This window comes from Balaenoptera borealis (genome assembly GCF_965194805.1).
Source record: "Balaenoptera borealis genome assembly, chromosome: 15".
NCBI classification, from domain to species: domain Eukaryota; kingdom Metazoa; phylum Chordata; class Mammalia; order Artiodactyla; family Balaenopteridae; genus Balaenoptera; species Balaenoptera borealis.
In genome coordinates, this window is record NC_138871.1 from 15,202,283 (window position 1) to 15,221,821 (window position 19,539).

The 19,539-nt window shown below is 45.8% G+C and overlaps 1 protein-coding gene and 1 pseudogene across 32 annotated transcripts in view; one reads left to right on the forward strand and one right to left on the reverse strand.

Moving 5' to 3' along the window:
- The window catches only part of TRABD2A (TraB domain containing 2A), a 63,568-nt gene that overhangs the window by 27,138 nt on the left and 16,891 nt on the right, over window positions 1-19,539 (forward strand). The window lies entirely within an intron of this gene.
- LOC309612024 (small ribosomal subunit protein uS5 pseudogene) lies at window positions 7,995-13,167 on the reverse strand (annotated as a pseudogene). Its single transcript has one exon. The product of its transcript is annotated as a small ribosomal subunit protein uS5 pseudogene (transcript).

The following is a 19,539-nucleotide window of genomic DNA, read 5'->3' on the forward strand; positions in this document are numbered from 1 at the left end:
TTTCCTACTTCTGATGCAGAATGTTCTCAAAATGTGTGCTGCACCGGCTGCATCAGCACCACCTTGGAATTGTTAGGAATGCACAATTTTGGGCCACACTCCAGACTTCCTGAATTAGAGACTGTGGGGTGGGACTTGGCAATGTTTGGTCTAACCAGCCTTCCAGGTGATTTGATGCACACTCAAGTTTGAGAACCATTGGTCTCTATTCTTGGTCACCATTCTGGTCCCCGTCCTTGTATTGGCTCTGGGAGTTACCTCAGGTTGCCAAAGACTCCTTTTTCTCCCCAATTAAGAGCATCTGTTGCCATATCCCCACTGGGCAGCTGTTCTTTTGCTGCCTTGTAGTGGCTCTTTATGTTTATTTAATTCTTAGATTGGTGTCTAACTTTCCATGTGTTTGTTTATTTCAGCTCTCAAACTAGCATGGAAACTCCTAGAGAGCAAGGATGTTGATTTAACTTTTTTCTTTTTTTAAAAGAGTCTAGCACAGTGCCTTGCACAGGTGATATTTCCTAATTGGAAGGTACTTTCTGAAGATTGTTGTTTTCTCATCACTCTGTCTGGCCACGCTGTCTTAAACAACCAAAACCACAGCATTGACTCTGCTGATTTGTTTCTATCTTTTCCCTGACTTCTTCCCCTGTTAATCCTCCCAGAGTAACTTCTTTCCTGCCACCAGGGCAGGGAGGCTGGTTGCACAGTAATGGCAGGGTGCCTCTCCCAGCTTCCTGGTGGGTGGCTCCAGGGCCAGCAGTGCAAGTTAGACACACCTCATGGGGGCCATGAGCTGTGTGCTCATAGGCTGTGGGGTGCCCTAGGGAGGCCTTCCCTTCCTTTCTAGGAGTGGTTTCCAGTTCTGTGGTGCAGTTTTATAGCTTCTCTCCGAACAAGCCCTGAACCTTGAGAGCACCATGTAGACTGAAGAGCCTGAAAATGAAGGTGCCTTCCAGGCCCCCTGCTGCTGGCAGTTGAAGTGACCCACTGCAGGTGGGGTGGGCTCTCGACGTGGCCTCTGCTGGAGGAGGCCCACCTTCTGCAGCCACTGTAGTGACATGACTGCCAAAGAATGTGATTGATGGGGGAAAGGTATAACAGTATTACTTTCTAATTGTTATCCGGCTTACTTTAATAAGCATATTAGAATTTGAGCTGATTTTCAAGGAAAAGCTAGGATTTACACAGGCAGAGGAAACAGGGAGATATTTCAGATGGGCCAGCAGTGCAGGCGAACCTGGCCAAAAGCACGCTGTGCTGGCCGAATGGTGGTGAGCTGGGCTGTGCAGGGGTGAGGTGTGATGAGGCTGGAGAACGAGTGTGAGGTAGGGAAATCACTGTATGCTCTGAGGGCTGGGGGGCAACACTGGTGTTTTCCAGGGGAAGTGAGAGTATAAATATGAGTAGAGTTGCAGGATATTCACCTGGCAGCTGAGTGTGGGCTGGATGGGGCCGAGGCACGGGTCACTTCTGCAGGGGTGTCAGAGGTAGTTAGCCTCTTGGCTGAGAGCTTCAGTTGTGTTAGCCCTGGACCCTGGGCCATCAGGAGTAAGACACCTGGGGTTTGGGGAGTGAGACAGCTGGGGAGGGTGGTAGCTGCCACGTAGAGTTGTTCTCTGTGCGCACTTGATCGTGAGCATCATCTAGGTTGTTGTGTAAAGGAAAACCTACCATGATTGCTGATATTGGAGAAAATGCAAAATAAGAGAAAGGCCAGAGGCAGGTTGGACTGTAGAAGTGTTGGCTGGAATAAACACGCACAGCATGAGGGCTGTGAGTTTCAGTTTTATGTGGGGACTTCCTGAGGACTATAGCTTGGGAGGCAGCCTCTCTGATAGCTCTGAGGAACTGCTGCCAAGAGGAACGGGGAGCAGTCAGTATATATGTGATTTTGACGATGGGGGTACATTCGACCAAACGCACATTTTGGTAAGAAGGCTGCTGCTAGTCACAAGGTCTCTGTTAATGATTTTAGTGTTTTTCTAACAATGGGAGGATGCAAGAATCCAGGTTTGCAAAAATTTTCTCCTAAAAGATATCTGTCTGAAGGCCTGTTCTGCCAGTTTTCCCAGAGCACAGAGTGCCTCATTCCTGATCTCTTCCTTGAGGTTAGGCTATGTGAAAGGTCAACAATTGCAGTGGCTAATGACTCAGTCCTTGTAGAGCCAGATGGCTAGTGACATTGTTTAGTTGGCAGTGCCCCCTCATGATCATAAATTTAACCTAGGTTTGGAAGGCATTTCCTGACTATTTTGTACCACAGTGCTAGGAATGCTCATTCCTAGGTCAGGCCCGGACTTTGTTGGTAGGCCATTCAATGTGCTATTACTGGACTAGGCCCTGTTAACAGTAGAGAAAAGTCTCTGGACCACCTGTCTTACTAGTCTGTTATGGTCCAGGAAAGATTCCCTCTCGTTCCTTCCTCCCATGTCTAGAGTTACACTATTATAATCATTAATCTCAAATAGAACTATATATTGGGTCAATTGTTTCAAGTTGTCTAGTCATCACTTTTATTGGAGGCTCAGTAACACATTTTGTAATGCAAGAAACAACGATCTTGTAAAATAGGTAGAATATAAGTAATGTAGCTAGTAGCATTAATAGGGCCAAAAGTAAGAATTTAAGCCAAGAATTTCCATTAGGTGCAGGCTACTATATTCCCAGTTGCCTGCCCAATCTGTTCCATACCAGCACCAGCCCAATTTCCTAGTGTTATTAGTTTGATTAGCCTTGGTATGGTTTAATTGTTCCCAACATAAGGGGGCTTTTAAACTTAAATGATCACAGCCTGGTGTTAGCCATATAAATCCATCCCATAACTGAAGGAGGTTATATTCTTTGACTGAAGTTTAGCTCGTTGCTCTGACTGAGCTTGAGTAACTTTTAAAGAAAATTCATATTTATGGTCACGGTCAGAACAAGTATGATTCTCATTGAGTAATGTCAATAATGGCCTGAACAGACCTACAGCCTCTTTCTTCTAGAATAAATTTCCTAAGGGCCATCTAGTTAGAGCCTTGGAGAAGAAAAATCCACCAAGGTAACCCAGAAGTACTGGATGTAGGTAATTGACCATAAACCCAACACTTGTATTAATTTTTAAAGTCTGCCTGGGATTTGTGACCATGATAGAAAAACACTGATTTATGCAAAAGTCCAAGAAATTAAGAAAACACTGTAAATAATCATGTGGGTCAGGTCTGGCATCTCGAGATAGCTGTCTACTTCTGATGTTGTCTTCTTGTCCTGCTGTGGGTATAGTTTTCTCCTCTGTTTGAACATGGTTTTAAGGTGATTTTGAGGTCAGCAGTCCTCTCAATAGACCAGTGCAGTTCAGCGGCCTTTTCTAAGTGGGAAATATTAATCCAAGAGTCAATTCCCTTCAGTTTCACTTCGCATGAGCTAGTTAAGAGTACCCGATAAGGGTCCTTCCATCTAGGTTGGAGATAGTTCTTTAAATGATGCCTTTTCCTGTATGCATAATCTCCTGGTTGCAGCTCATGGGGCACCTGGTCTTCATCCAAGGATAGAATACTGAGATAAGCTTCAGAAACAAACTTGGAATGTCCTTTTAATAATTCATTTAAACGTAACAATAATGTAATATAACCACAAGGAACTCTCTGGGAAGTGAGTATAGGCAGTAAATACAGACCTCAGTGAACAAAACTAGCATTTAACATTCACTGAAACATAATCTTTTTCTCTCTAAAATTACCCTAATTTCTACCACACACAGCCAAATTAAGACTAATTTGTTTGCAAAATAAATCTGGTTAATGGGTCACATAGGCTCTTTTAAATTGGCTGGGCTGGAGCTTTTCATAAGGAACCTCAGATTGAGTTTTTAAAAGGCCTCCCAAGACCAGGAAAGCCACACCAAGGGCTTGGCACAGATTCTGCCTGTGATATCTATAGATTTGGGTGAATTCCTGTGTTCCTGAGGTCCCCAGAATATCTTGAGATTCCTGCACCTGTCAGGAGGTGACCTTTCTTATTCATCTGATAAGGCTGCTGGGAACATAAGTTTCCCAATTTCTGGAGGGATCAGGTAGAGAGAAAAGATAAATGTTTCAGTTCTGCTTACAAAGGTATAATTTACCATGTGGCTATAAGTCATAATTAGCTTGAGGGGAAAGGTTTCCTTATATCTGGAAAACACACATTAAAAGTCAGTAATACTTCAGACAAAAACTATAAAAATTATGATGATATTCACCAGTTCACTCATTCCTATGTAACTAATCTTTTTTGCTAATAGTTTTATGAAGCCATCAGGCTTTCCATTAGGATTCTTTAATTTCTTACCCAGTTCAGTGGTGTGATCCAAATATCAGAAATCTGTTCTTGTCAAAAAGTTCTTTCTATGAATCTTCTTGAAGATGAAGGATTTTTTGCAAAAGCACCAAAGTAAAACAATAACTGTCTATAAATGAGAAAATTCTTTGAAAGGCATGGTTTAAACACCTGATTACAATTCAATTGGCAAAGAAACTTGGCTACTGCTGTGACATACAGCATTTTTTCCTTTTCTCAGTCTCAGGAATTGGAGATGGTCTGATAAGATAAGAATTCCTGTGCACAGGGAAAGAAATACAAATGTTTCCTAGAAGGACTTGTTCCCTTAGGGTCAGAATTCTGAACAGATGTTTTATCAAGCTAGCTTCCTCTAACTTAACTGCGTATGCAAGAAAAGAGCCCCATTTGGGCCATTTTCATGGTGATACTTCCTTTAATACCCAATTAAGTAACTAACTTGTAAGTATAAGTTTCATTAAGTACATGAACCTGGCTGGAGTGTTAGCTGGAGGCTGGATTTCTGATGCCCCTTGTTTAGGAAAGACTTTAGGCCTGCCCACCTAGTCACCCAGACCAGACTGCTCTGTGTCTTTCAACTGAGCAAATCCCAGTGTCTTTCAACTGGGCTCCCCCAGTGTCTTTCAGCTGGTGGGGGGGCACCTTTTTTCCCAGTGTCTTTCAACTGGTGGGCTAGGTACCTGTTATATATCACCAAATAGAACTCAGGATCATCAACCAATTATCAGGAGATCCAAGAACCAGGAGAGGCTTACTTAAATTCGTTTGGACCTGCTGAGGAGGTGGATGGGCACAAAGGACCCTGCTGGTACCAAGGCTCCAAGGCTCTGGATCCTTATAGAGTTCAGGTGAAGGAGAGAAGTCTGCTCTGGGTCCCTTTGTGGTGGTTAAAGCTGTTGACTGAAATAAAAACACTTGTGAGAGATGTGAGTTTCAGTTTTATTTGGGGACTTACTGAGGACTATAGCCCAGGAAGCAGCCTCTCAGATAACTCTGAGGAACTGCTTCCAAGAGGTCAGTGGCGCAGTCAGTCTATATGTGATTTGACGAAGGGGGTACGTGCAACCAGGCACACATCTTGGTAAGAAGGTTGATGCTAGTCGCAAGGAACAGATGTCTCTGTTAATGATTTTAGCGCTTTTCTAAGTATGGGAAGATGCTAGAATCCAGGTTCCATTAGGATTCTTTAATTTCTTACCCAGTTCAGTGGTATGATCCAACATTTATCAGAAATCTGTTCTTGACAAAAAGTTCTTTCTATGAATCTCCTTGAAGATGAAGGAATTTTTGCAAAAGCATCAAAGTAAAACAATAACTGTCTATAAATGAGAAAATTCTTTGAAAGGCATAGTTTAAACACCTGATTACAATGCAATTGGCAAAGAAACTTGGCTACTGATGTGACATACAGCGTTTTTTCATTTCTCCTAAAAATTTCTGTCTGAAGTCCTGTTCTGCCAGTTTTCCCAGAGCACAGGGTACCTAATTTCTGATCTCCACCTGGAACTCCTTTCAGGATGTGTTGAAGGTCAGTGACTGCAGTGGCAAGGGACTCAATCCTTGTAGAGCCAGATGGCCAGCGACATTCTTTATGGCAGAAGCAAATACAGTGTGTAGCCATTTTGTGAGCTGCTTACCACTTATGCCTAATTAGGCCCAGTAGCCGGTCCAGATGTGGTTAAGTGTGTGAAGTTAGCTTTATTGTGCTTTTCATTTCGTTCTTCATATCATTCTTCATAGCTTATTGCTCCTGAGGCTTGTCTGTCTTGTCGGTCTTGTCTATCTTGTTTTCCTTTAAACAATTTAAAGGAAAAATTACCTTTCAGGGCAGTAGAAATGAAAAGAACGGAAATTTCTAGGAAGGGACTGAGACAGTCCTGAAGCGCTTAGCAGAGGTTGTAACTTTCACTGGGCCTTGGAGATGGAGAGATTGGTGTTAATTCTTATCATTACCCCAGCATGGTGTGGGATTTGGGGGAAGGAGGTGTGCTAGTCTACTTGGGCTGCCATCACAGGCTTCTACAGACTGTGTGGCTTAAACAACAGAAATTGATTTCCTCACAGTTCTGGAGGCTCACAATACAAAATCAGAGTGCTGGCTGGGTTGGTTTCTGATGAGGCCTCTCTCCTCAGTTTGCAGATGGCTGCCTTCTTGCTGTGTCCTCACATGGCCTTTTCTCTGCACAGAGAGAGAGAGCTCACCAGTCCTATTGCATCAGGGCCCCACCCAAATGACCTCGTTTAACCTTAATTACCATCTCCAAATACAGTCATAGTGAGGGTTAGAGCTTCAGCCTGTGAATTGGGGGTCGGGTGGGGGCACAGTTCAGTCCACATCCATAACAGGAGACGGATGTGCTCAGTCAGCCATGAAGTCAGGGCAGGATGTGGGCTGGGTGGGAGGGGAGGGTGGTCGGGGAACCTGACCAAGGGGAGGAGAGGGCTTGGAGGGTGTGCAGGAAGGCGGTGGCAGGGATTGCAGAAGAAGAGGCCCAGTCTGTCTGGTGTGTTCTTCCAGGTTCCCTCGCTGTCCTCTCCTGGTATTCAGGAATTGTCATCATTTACAAAATGACACTTCTTCAGGTCGGAACATCCCTGAAAGTCAGTTTCTCTGGTCCTTATGCTTGAATCCTTTGTCTGAGAAGAACTCAGGTCCAAGTTTTGAGAAACACCTTTCTCCCCCTGAAAAGCAGACCTCATGTTCAGAGAAGTGTGTGGAAGCTTTAGTTCCGAAGTCTGGCACCGTCTATTAACATGACAGAAAAGGAGCAGGACCTTCTCCGTCGTCTTGCCATGAGGGGTCGGTCTAGACTCTTCCAAGGGCGTAGTCCCCTTTCAGGTAAAGAAGGAGAAGCGATTTTTAAGAGTGGCTGGGAAAGGGGGAAATAAATGAGCTTGAGGGGGACGTCCTGACTGCCTGGATACCCAGGTGAGGTGGGAGAGGCAAGGACCAGAAATCCTCAAGGTGTCTTGAAAAATTATGCGGGCGGAATGTTCTGAGGATGCGAGAGATCTTCCCCTCTGCTCCCCAACTATACTTCAAGGGACCGAATGGCTCTCAAAAGTGAACTAAGAAAAAAAGAAAACGCAACAACCCAACGGCCCAGAAGGTGAGGGCTGCGCCTGAACAGATGCCAGGGGCTTTGTTTGAGAGCTGGGCGGCTGGGGGGTGGTGAGGTGGGGCTGACCGGAGCCGCATAATGGGTGGTGCCTTTCATATTCAGAGCAGCCCTTTGATCGGAGGGCGATGAAAGTGCTGGAAAGTGGAGAGGCTCGATGTGGGGGTGGGAGGCCTTTATCTTCGACAAAAAAGGCATCTGCCGGACCCCAGCCCCCCCCCGCCCCCCGCCCCCGTCAGCCTGTGGGCTCCCGCAACAATGCCCCAACTGGGACCTGGGTCTCCCCACAGCTGAAGAAGTCTCAAGAAAGAGAAAGAAGTCTGCTGCACGTGTTGGACAGGGAGCTTAATGGATTCTTTCCACAAGCCCAGAAAGAAAGGGAGAGAGAAGAGGGGATGTGGGGAAGCAAGGGGGGAGTGGAAAGGGAGACATGGCGGGGAGAGCGGGGAAGGAAGGGTGGCATTTGAACACTGAATTAAACTGGCAGGTAATAAGCTTGTTACTTCTTCCAGTGAACACAACTTTTCAGAAGACAGTGCAGATGGGGTGAGTATGTGTCATTGGAGGGAAGGGGAAGAGCATTTAGCTGACAAGACATGGTTTTGGGTGGACTGATAATTTTTTTTCTAAAAGACAGTATAATAAAAGACAAACACTAAAGTGAAAGCAGAAATCTGTCTATCTAGCTGTGTTTTCGAAGGGGAAAAGTAAGTCCCTTTAAGTCTTTGCACTGTTAGAAACTTCATGCTAATTGGAGTTTTATCATAATTGCAATAATTTCCACTAGTTCTTCCTTTCTTGCTGTCTCTTACCCCTCATACAATCTCAACCAATGCAGATGAAGAGATTTGAAACGAAACAATTGCTTTTCGGCCTGGAGATGAGTATTTTCTGCTTCTGGATGATTTTTTGAGTCTATTCTGTGGGGTAGATGTACTCTTTGGGTGTAAATCTCATGGCTCAGCCAGTGCTATACCATTGAGTCAGATGTCCACCCAGGTGTAACTGGCATGGCCTGGGGAGGGAGGGGACAGGCAGAATCACATCCTATGTAGGGCTGTCTCTTCAGGGGCTGTGGTTTGGGTAGAGGGTTGGGGGAGGAGGGAGCACAGTGATTTGGCACTTCTGGAACACCTAGCAGGAGAAAAAAGTCTGAAATAAGAGGATGGTTTTGTGGATTTTTTCCCCCGGTGGTGGAAATTGACCTGACACAGTGATCTGGGTGAGGGCCATTAATTAACAGACATGGAAGGCTCCATGGAGCCTCATGGCCTGTGCTGATGGGGGAGAAACAAGGGAGGCAGAGAGGACAGAAAGTGAGACCAGGGCGTCTGCTTCCCTCGCTTCCTGAGATGGAGCAACTCAAGGACTTATAAGTAGATGACCATCTGAGGTCATCACATCCAATCTCCCGCCCTGTTGGGGGCAAGAATCCTCTCTATGTGGTCATTCCAATTTTTTTCTTACGGCTTCATTCACTTTATTTTTCTCATATAAAACTATGTGGTGGCTACAGCTGGAGCCTGGGTCCTCTGCACGGAAACTCTGGTGTGGGTCTTTACAACATCGTCAGTGAATTCCTGATACGGAGACTTGGTGAACGCTGTCTCTTTCCAGAGATCAGGAGTGAGATAACTGTAGGTCTTGGAAATGGCATCAAAAGTGGCCTTGGCAAAGTTGCCCAGGGTGGCAGTGCAGCCCCTGGCAGAGGTGTAGCAGTTGTCAATTCCAGCCATCATCAGTAGCATCTTGGGCACAGGGGCTGAGACGATGCCAGTACCCCCTGGGACCAGGGATAAGGCACATCAGCACAGAGCCACAGCGGCCAGTCACCTTGCAAGTTACAGTATGGGGCTTGCTGATCTTGTCCCCCCAGTAGCCTCGTCGCATGGCCATGATGGAGAGCTTGGCCAGAATAGTGGCCCAATGGATGGCAGTGGCTATGTGCTTAGAGCACTTGACACCCAAACCGACATGTCCGTTGTAATCCCCAATGGCGACAAATGCCTTGAACCTGGTCTGCTGGCCAGCACGGGTCGGCTTTTGTACAGGCATAATCTTGAAAACCTCCTGCTTGAGGGATGTTCCTAGGAAAAAGTCAGTGATCTCGGATTCCTTGATGGGCAGAGGGAAGAGATAGCTCTCCTCCAGGGACTTGATTTTCAGGTCCTTAACCAGGTGGCCCAGCTTGGTGATGGGGAGCCACTCCTCGTCCTCAGCCTTGCCTCCACGTGCTCTGCGGCCCCGACCCTGGCTGTGACCCTGACCCCGGACGCCGCTGCCAAAGCTTCCGTGGAAGTCACCAGGGCCTCCCATTCCAGGGCCCCCAGGGGCCTCTGGGCCCTCCCGCAGCACCGGCGTCATACGCCATTTGGTGTTTTTACGAAGAAGAAGGGTCATCCCAATTTTTTTTTTTTAAACATCTTTATTGGAGTATAATTGCTTTACAGTGGGGTGTTAGTTTCTGCTTTATAACAAAGTGAATCAGCTATACATATACATATATCTCCATATCTTCTTCCTCTTGGGTCATTCCAATTTTGATTGAACTGTCCCAGTGTCAGGGAGAGCTCTGTTACAGTTCCCCTTGTGCACTAATGAAACAGGAGGGAAAGGCGCAGGGCACAACCTTTAAAAGAATGACATAGCCATAGGACATGATGAAAACTAGTGAGAACCAACTGGGTCCAAGATGGTGGAAGATTTGACTTCCAGTGGATCTTGAGCCTCATTATATGCTCATTGTAATACATTAGCATATGCTAAATGACACACCCACAGGCGCCATGACAGTTTTGAGGCCCAGCATAAAAGGCTAAAAAGTGGGCCGTGGCCCAATTCCTGGAAATCCCCGCCCCTTCCCCCAAATAGTTGGAATAATCCTCCCACTCATTAGCCTATGAAATTACCCAGCCCATAAAAACTAACCACCCCATATTTCGAGGCCTCTTGCTTCTTGCCTTTCGATGACCCACACTCCGTCTTTGGGGGTGTGTTTCTCCCAAGGCCTCTCGCCTTCTGAGATAGTGCACACTCTGTCTGTGGAGTGTATTTCTCTCTAAATAAATCTGATTCTTACCCATCACTTCGTCCTCGAATTCTTTCACGATGAAGAAAGAACCTTAAATTCACTGGCGACACTAGCATATTTATTACACACTTGTGCTTGTATTTCTATAGGAGTGATTCCTAGAAGTGGGACATGTACGTTTTCTCTTTTGATGGCTGCTAACAAATTATGCATGTGTGGAAACACACACTGTATTGATACATACAAAAATGAGTACATGGCAGTCATGGCGAGACAGGGAGCTCAAAAAGAAGGAAGGACTTTCTAATAGTTAAAAATGTCTCACAATAGAGCAGAGCACCTGACTTGGGGTAACAGGTGTTCAAAAAGTAGAGCTTGGTACACTCTGGAGACCACTGGGAACCTCTCCAAGGAGGCAAGTCCCCCACTGGTGGCTTCTGTGGCCCTGAGTCCTTCCAAATACAATGCATTTTCTAGGTGAGGCTTGGAGAACAACAAAGGTTTTGCAGGACCCATTCAGAAGCACTCTGAGCCCATCTCCTTGCAGAGGCTTCCACTGGGCTCTGCTCGCCCTCTGCTGTAGACACAGCCCTATCTACTGTATCCCCAGCTGGGATGCCCTGGATTCTGCTGGGACCCTCCCCTAGTGGCCTCAAGAGATAAATGAGTTTTTCCCAACAGGTCAGAAGTCTTCCTATGAGCCCAAGGGGGACACCCTGAAGACAGCAAGAATGGCTGGTGGCAGAGCTTTAGGCAAAGCTGCTATTTTGCATGGTTGAGGACAGAAATCTTTACAGGTTTCAAGGGAAGTAGCCTGGTTTGCTCTAAGGTCTTGGAGGCTCTTGGCGTCACCTTTTTTTTTTTTTTTTGATGTGGAGGACCAAACTATAGTTCTGGGGTGAGGAAGTGACTGTGATGGTTTCTCTCTGGGGTCTTCACCTGGGCCTGAGCTCCCACTGAGTGTTCGTGTTTATCCTTTACTGCCCTCTGTGACCTGTTGCCATCACAGGCCCTTTTGTCCTGTCCCCCTGCCAACAGCCATGCCTCAGGGCAGGGGCCCCATCTTCCTTCCCGAATGCAGTTCCACCTCCCGGAGGACGGCTGACTGCAGGGTGGGGGAGGGCTTGCTGCTGCTGTTATTATCATTATTGCTACTACTATTATTGTAAATACATCCTGCTTATCCCTTTGTTGTCCCCTCCAGGCGCTCAGAGCTCTAATATTCCACCACCTCCACCTCTCATCCTCTCTTCTCTAATGCATCTTGCTTTGCCCTCAGGTGCTGTTAACAGATTGACAGTGAGTGACAAGGACCTGTGTGAAGGTGTCTGTTACCCAGCAGTTTTCCTTTAAGAGAATTGGTTGTTGCTACGGCAGCACAGTAGCTTGGCAAGGTGGCAACCATATAGAAGGCGTTAGAGAGGAATTCTTGGAGCTTTCTGGTGCATTCCCAAAGCCGGACTGAAGAAGACAGAATGTGGATTTCTTCTGAAATAATGTTTTAAATGGAGGTTTCTAGTTAGTTGAGTCCACAGAACGGCTTATGTTTGTGGAAAAACCGTAGAAACAGTACTGTTTCAGGAGCATGCTGGCCCCATCCACCAACACCCTTGTAGCCCACATCCTTCCTTGTGAGGATATGAGTCAGACTCTGAAAACTATGGTGCGGAGAACTGTCAGTCAGGGTCGGAGGACTGAGCCAGTAACTCACTGCAGCTCTCGGAAGACATTTCATATTTGAAAGAGTTGAATGTGGTCGGTATTCATCTCTTGAGGTTCTTAGAGCTCTGACCCTGACTGAATTCAATCAATCGCTCCCAGCCCCGCCTGCATGTCGGAGTCACCTGGTGGGGGGAATGTAGGTGGTGCTTCACACTAGCAGAGCTGTCATTACAGAAGCGGCCCCTCCAAGGGGGCTAGTGCACGTGCTTGTCCTGGTTTATGTGCAGCTGTTAGGAAGCATGGGGCAGCCCTGGATGCACCGTGTGGACTGATGCGAGGAGGAAAAGAGATGAACAAGCTGCAGAGCGGTGTGTGAGGCCTGCTAAGACTTATGTCCATGATGATGTGATGGATAATGAGTTATAATCTGTGTTTTGGAAAAAAATTGGCTTAGGAGGTTTCTGGGAAAACCAAACCATCTGGGTGTTTGGCTCATCTGAGATCTTGGAGAAATGAACCTGAATCTTTGTAGGGTTGTATGAAATCTTCAACTGTAGACTTCTGCCTGGATTTCTCCTTGGGATCTGCCTGAGTCAGCCTGAGCCCAGAGCAGAGGTCCCAGGACCTCTTTGGATTAGGGGCAGTGGGGTCACCTCTGGGATGCCTCCAAGGGGCTTCCTGTATCCAACCTGCTTTCTCACTGGAAAGGTGTAGGAAACCTTCATTTTGTCCCTTCTTGCTGTCAGAAATTTCCCTTTTCCTTTTCTATGATTTGCCTTAGTCATTGATTTTACCTTGTGGATAGAAAGTCTCAGCCTGCATTTACTTCAAAAACAATGGAAGTTATCTCTGTTTGCCAAGACTTGGCTTTTTATTCCTTGATTGTTTTACATTACATTGTAATGTATAGCTTCAGTATTTATTTATGGAAAGGTTTTTATTTGACTGCTTAAAGGCCAAAGGAGCAAAAACAAAAACAAAACCAAAAAAAGTGGAGGTGATATCTCTGCTTCTTTCTATCTATCTATCTATTATCTATCTATCATCTATCATCTATCTATCTATCTATCTATCTATCTATCTATCTATCTATCATCTATCTACCTATCTATTATCTGTCTGTCTGTCTGTGTATCTATCTGTCTGTTTTTACATGCAGAGACTATCCTTGGAAAGAGATTCAAGACACTAGCAGCAGTGATTACTTTTAGAGAGGGTGATTGGGGAACAGGAATGGGAGGGAGATTCATTTCTTTGTACTGTTTGAAATTTTTACCATATGCATATTAACTATCTTTTTAAAAAGTTATTTACTTAATTTAGTTATTTTTTGGCTGCATTGGGTCTTTGTTGCTTCGCGTGGGCTTTCTCTAGTTGCGGCGAGCGGGGGCTACTCTTCGTTGCGGTATGCGGGCTTCTCATTGCGGTGGCTTCTCTTGTTGCGGAGCACAGGCTCTAGGCGCGTGGACTTCAGTAGTTGTGGCTCGTGGGCTCTAGAGCGCAGGCTCAGTAATTGTGGCGCATGGGCATAGTTGCTCCGTGGCACGTGGGATCTCTCCGGACCAGGGCTCGAACCCGTGTCCCCTGCATTGGCAAGTGGATTCTTAACCACTGTACCACCAGGGAAGCCCCATATTAACTATTAAAAAGAGGGTAGAGCTGAGATTGATATGCTTTATGAGTAGACTTTGTCCTCAAATTCTTTTTTTGTGTGTGTGTCCTTAAATTCTTACACTGAAATACTAATCCCCAGGACCTGTGACCGAGACCTTATTTGGAAGTAGGGTCTTTGCAGATGATCAAGTTAAGGTGAGATCATTGGGGTGGGTACTAATCCAATATGACTGTGTCCTTATAAAAAGAGGAAATTAAGACACAGAGAGACACACAAGGGAAAATGCCATGTAAATATTGGAGTTATGCTGTCACAAGCCAAGAAAATACCAGAAGCTAGGAGAGAGGCCTAGAACCTAACCTCTCTAACACCTTCAGAGGGAGCATGACACCACTAACACCTTGATTCTGGACTTCCAGCTTCCAGAACTGTGAGACAATATGTTTCTGTTGTTTAAATTACACAGTTTGTTAAGATAGTCCTAGCTATCTTAACAACCAGTGCAACATGTGAGAAAATGTTAGCAGAAACTCCAAAGAAAGGAATTGACTGGATACAAGGGGTAGTGGGCAGTGGGGAGTTGATTGGGGAGGAGGTGTGGGGCAGCATGCATGGCCAGGGACCCTCGGCTGGGACCCCGTGCCTGCTCCTTTGCCCTGGCTCCCTTTCCCGGTTGCCTGCCCCTGGCCCCTGGCTGGACGTGCTGTCCAGTACACCTGGGCTTTCTGGCTGTCTCAGAACAGTCCTTGTGCCCCACCTACGATCACCTGTTACTGATCCCGCAACATAGGAGGTTAGGTCATTGACAACGCCCATCAGGATGAACTTCCTGGAAGATGCCTCTGGGGTTAACTTAGCCAAACAGAGTTGTTTCTTAGGAATTTGCTTCTCTGTGAGTCACATCCTGGAACCCCACATTTGCTAGACTGGCCCAGAATTTGCCAAGCACAGCAAGGAGAGTAAACTACATAAGGACGATTGACAGTTGATAATCCTTTGGAGGGGCCCCTGTAGGTTTCTGAGGAAGCTGGGTCTGGCCCTTAGTGGCTTTAGCTGGGGTGAGTTTGGGGCTGTGTATTGTTTTCGTGCAGCCGTCATGTGCTCTGTGTCCTCTTCCTCAAGACGTGGAGACTTCCTGCAGGGACATTGGGGTGGTGACCTCCTCTACTCAGGGGCAGACACAAATGGCCACCCTTGCTTTGCACCAGGGGTTTGCGGCAAGGAAGGCACCTCCAGCAGTGCCTCCGGGGCCCTGCCCCTGGTTGGACAGAGCTCTGGTGGCCCCAGGAGTGGACATTGAGCCGAGGTCTGGGCAGCAGAGGTGATAAAGGGCTGCTGTTTGGAGGAGGCAGAGACTCACGTCCTTGGCTGTGTGGTGGTGAAGATGGTAGCTAACAAGGGCTCAGAGTCACTGGGTGTGTTAGGCTCCAAGGAAACCCTGGGCCTCACTCAGAGACTTCTTCCTCAGGAAACCATGTTTGGTCTTTCTCCCAGGAGTCTAGTTTGTGTCAGTAGAGCTTTACTCCGTTAGACATAAATTGCACCAGAGCCTTGCCCAGGTCCCTGCTCAGCCACGGAGGGAGGAGTTGGGGTGGCTGCCTTCTAGGAACACCTGGGCCAAACTGTCCCTTTAGGTGCTTCTCTGAGCCTTCCTTTGGCTTTCACTGAATGCGTTTCATGGAACAGATAACGAGCCCTGTGTTTGGTGCTCAGGATCTTCCAGGGAGCACTGTGGGCTGGGATCCTTGCTCTTTCCAGCCAAGAAAACCCAGCCCCTTCCACCAAATCTCTTAGGTGGGCACTTGAGGCAGAGTGGTCAGTGGCTTATCCGGTGCTGGCTTTTCATCTGCAAGATGCTTAAGGCCTCTCAGAAGTAGTTAGGCTATAAATAAGCACAGGATTAAAGCCTCCAAGGTTAATAGTTAGAAGGTTGTAGCAGCTCTAGAAGAAAAGACTCGGTGAGTATACGAAGTTGTGTTAGAGATTTTAAAAGGGCGTTTCTGTGGTTTTTTAGGAAAAAAAAAAGACTTAGCACCAACTCAGACACATGCACAGTTCACTGTTCACACTTTCTTAAAAGACATGTATTTGTAGTATGGCCTCCTCAGAGTTGCTGGGTGCCACAAGGAAGGACCTCCTTCCTGCCAAGGCAAAGCAGCAAAGGGCTAATCTGGGAAGGGTTTTGATTTGCTTGTGGATGGGCTGTCCTAGCAAGCCTGAAATCATAGAGTGAAAGTTTAACATTGGGCCACTGCCTCTGGGAGGGTGATGTCTTTCTGTGATACACCAGCCCCCTTCTCCTCCTCCTCTTCTTCTTGACATCACCTCCCACACTTCCAGGTAAAATGAAAACCCTAGGATGGCAAGGATCTTGTCTTTCTAGTTCATTACTGTATCTTCAGTGCTTGGATCAGTAGGCACCAATAACAATTTATTGGCTGAATTAATGAATGGAAGAAGAATGAATGAACTTCAGGAATATTTAGCACTGTACTTGCTGTGATTCTGTTCTTTATTAATTGACACAAGAATGACCTTTCATGACACCTTTCAGATCCATTACACTCTCTCATTCTTGATGATGCTTGGTTGGCCAACCACTCAATTTCCAGAATTCTAGGCCAACCCAGGATTACGACTGGCTTTTTGCTCCCTATCTTGCGCTTCCCCCCACCCCCATCCCCAGCCTCTGCTGTCCCCAGATCTTCTGTTGCTTGAGGACCACAGGCTGCCAGGGAACCTTCAGGATGAGCACCATTGGCCAGGTTACTGTTCTGATGTTCTTCTTCCACCAGGGACTCTGTGTAATTCTGAATAGGGACGTGTCTGATATCTTGACTAACTTAATGCACTAAACTCCCCGTCAACCATTTTAATGTCTCAAGGACATTACTTCTTCCTAGGCAAATGGGAAGACTACATTTCCCAGCCCCTTTGAGGATTAGGCAAGGCCATGTGACTACTTCTAGCCAATGAATTGTGGGAATTCCAGGCTGAGGCATTTAGGAAATGTAGGTCGCCTGCCATATTGACTCCATTGCCTCCCATGGAAACCGATGGGAGAAGAGTGTCACGAGATAAACCAAACTGGATTCCCAAGGGACTAGATGGATGAAAGGGCCACTACCTCACTCAGACTTTGTGTGAGCAAGCTACAGACATTTGCTAAGCCATTGAAATTTCAGGTTTAATTTGTTATTGTGACAGAGCTTAGCCTATCCTGATTTATACCAGGAGAATATGGGAGTTTAAGAGAATGGAGGCTTGGTAGGCACAAGCATTTAAGGAATAAGCCCAAATGCAGACCTCCCAAAGCTGGCTGAGGGATAAGCTCAAAGAAAACGTGAGTCTCTGGGGGTAAGATTTACTCCCCCCCACATTAGGCCTAATACTCCTCCCCTGCCTCCACCCCCCATTTACTTTTCTGAGAAGTTTGGTGAGTCTGGCTTTTCTGGAGATGCTCCCTATTTGGCTTGGCTGGCAAAATTTTGCTGGGCTTCCTTTATTAAGCGTCCATCCTGCCTCAGACTTCAGTTTTTGGCAGAGTCATTTCTAAACCTTATTCGTTCAGTCAAAATTTATTGAATGCTTACAGTATGTCATGTCCTGTTTGCCAGATGGGAAGGATGCAGAGGTGAGGAGGACACGACTGCTACCCTTGGGGTGGCTACACAGGGCGATGCCATTAGCGGTGTAATCGAATAGTCACAGGAGGCTCTGGGCAAAGAGGAGATGGTCTCACTGTGCCTGGGAGTTAATGACAGAGGCTTCACGAGGAGGAGATTCTCCTGTTGCTATTTCAAAGGACACGTGTGTGTCTGCCATAGGGATGAGGGTAGGAGAAGCCTTCCAGGCAGAGGGAACCGTGGGCGTGTGCAATCGCAGCAGTGCGGTTCCCCTGGCACGCAGCTGGGGCTGCATCAGCTCGGATGTACAGATTGTACCGGAGGCAGGGCTTCTGTATAAAATTGGCTTTGGGAGATTGTCTGTGTTACCACTTAATGCTTATTGAATTTGTGTTTTAACGGAGAGTTAAATTTTTACTAAAAAAAAAAAAAAAAAGCAGAAGTAAAAAGGTTTTTAGCAAAAAGAAAAGTAAAAATCTTTTGACTGGTTAGGCATCAATACCAAGGAAATAATTTGAAAATAGAAAAAACTTTCTGCTCCCGGATACTCTTGACAGTGTTATTCATGATAGTTTTTTTAAAAATGAAGACCTAACTATTTGACAATAGAAAGTTTAGCTAAGTGATGGCCTATCACATGCAATGTGAGGCTAAGAACTCTGTCATGTGAGGAGATGCTTACACTGTCACACAAAAAGTGCAGGATACTAATTTTTTTTTTAATTGAAGTATAGTTGATTTAGAGTGTTGTGTTAATTACTGCTGTACAGCAAGGTGACACAGTTAAGGATACTAAATATTATGTATAATACAATCAATTGTATAAAAGGTATAGAATAAAATGAAAGAAAATATACTCAAAATATACCCACATGTTGTTAAAAGCAGTTATAACTCGAGTGTTGAAATTACGGGCAATTTAAAACTTCTTTTGTATAAAATTTTCTGTTTTCTAGATATAGTGTGAGTGCTACTCTTATCTGGGTGAAAAAAAAGCTTTAGTGTGCCTTTCTTTCTGATTCCTTTTCTGCTTCCCCATTTTCCTCTCTTTTCCCTCCTCTAACCCTCCCTCCCTTCTTCCCAATTTCAGACTCCTAGGTCTTTAGCATAAGCCTAATAATTTAAATTAGACCATATGACAAAAGTCAGTTACGCTACTTGGTAGCAGCGTACCTCGTGTACAACATGGTGGTGAAGATCTCGGGCTCTGGTATTGAACTGTTTGGGTTCATACACTTTGTGTGGACACTTTGGTTTACTAAGCTATGTGACCATAAGCAAATTATTTAACTTCTTTCCCCCTCATTTTCTTGTTCTTTAAAATAGATTTAACAATAGTTACTACTTTAGGATGTTGAGAGGATTAAATGAGAACAGAAGCGAACTCTTTAGCAGGGTACATAGTCAGCACTCAGAAAATAATGTTACTGGCTTAGTTTTAGGATGCAAACTTATTTAAAGCTTAATCATCAAAAGCAAAGACAAACATCCTAGCAAGTCTTTGTAAGCTTCTTGTCAACAGGTGACCCTTGAATATGTTGAGAGGGGACTGAATAATCAAAGTTCTTATTTAACATATAATGTGGCCCATACAGTGTTCCCCAATTTGCAGACTGGTGAGTCTATTAGAATGAGTGGATCAATCTTCTCTAAATACCAAGAACACTTTAAAAAAACATTACAGAGTCAATGGAAACTCTTAGAGGAAGGTCTCTTAGCAACAGGTAACCTGGGCTCATCCTGAATGCCTTTAGAACACTAAAAGCCATAAGCAGGTGTTTGTGAGCTGATCAGAACCTGGGATCTTGGTTTGGATGAGTTATACTGAGACAGAACGTGTGAAGCCTTAGCCTGGGGCATGGCAAACCTGAGAGGTGCTTCCATAACGCCCCCGCGCCTCCCCTCCAAAGGTTCGTTCCTCCAGCTGATTGAAAGCCATTTAGCAACAACCAGTGGTGTGGATAGGTCCTCACTGTATGGCTTTAGAACCCAGGGGCTCATCATGAGTTTCCTCACTTAGACTGAAATTTGCAAACATGCCCATGGATATGTCTGCTTCTGTCAACTCACATCACCAGCAGAGGGGTGGGGAGGGTGGGAACACAGCATGGCCCAGAGGGTCCTGTCCCAAGATAGAAGCAGCTGGTCTGCAGATCCTTGGGGAGCTGA